Raw genomic sequence first — 740 nt, forward strand, 5'->3', positions numbered from 1 at the left:
ATTGATTGATATTTATTTAATTCCTGAAGAATTACCATCTTCCCAGAAAATTCAGGAATCCTAGGTTCATTACAAGGATTCTCTCTCTTGCCAATGAACAAGGGTCTACTTGCCCATAGAGATAAAATTGCCAAAAAGAAAACAGGATCTCAATTCCCAGTGCCCGCTGACATATCTTCACAGCCGATGGCCAACAGGCACAGAGGCTGCATGCCACAAACTATGACTAATCCATCTAAACAGTATACATTAAATGCAATTCATGGACAACAAATTCATAAACAAATCTAGGTACTTCCCTAGAAGTGCAAAATCTTGATAGTTATCATTTCTATCATTGGATTAACATGTAGCAGATGAAAGTTTAGATTTTTTACAAATATCTGATTTCTTTTCGATATATATAGCAGAATGACAGTAACACTGAGAATGAAGGCTTCTATATTATGATTCTATATTTCTATAATGATTTGTAATGCTGGCTCATCATGACGGGTATGGCTTCACAACTCGCTAAAGCAAGCTGAGCAGAAGTTCGACTAAATGCAGCGAACTTCCCAGCTAAAAGGCTAGACAGCTGCCAAGTCATTGGAATGAGTGACATGGAAATTTCTGGCACCATCATTGTAGGGTTAATGTGTATTTTCTGTACTCCTGTTTCCAATCTACAACTGACACTAAATACGTTTCTTAATGGAAAATATGACTTCTACTTCTAATTCTCTTCAGTAATTATTTTT

The 740-nt window shown here is 36.1% G+C and overlaps 1 protein-coding gene across 2 annotated transcripts in view; it reads right to left on the reverse strand.

Annotated features, from left to right (window-relative positions):
- Positions 1-740, reverse strand: part of LOC119587849 (WD repeat-containing protein 37-like) — a gene marked incomplete at its 3' end in the record, with an annotated part of 35088 nt that overhangs the window by 33490 nt on the left and 858 nt on the right.

This window comes from Penaeus monodon, chromosome 23 (assembly GCF_015228065.2).
Source record: "Penaeus monodon isolate SGIC_2016 chromosome 23, NSTDA_Pmon_1, whole genome shotgun sequence".
Classification (NCBI taxonomy): domain Eukaryota; kingdom Metazoa; phylum Arthropoda; class Malacostraca; order Decapoda; family Penaeidae; genus Penaeus; species Penaeus monodon.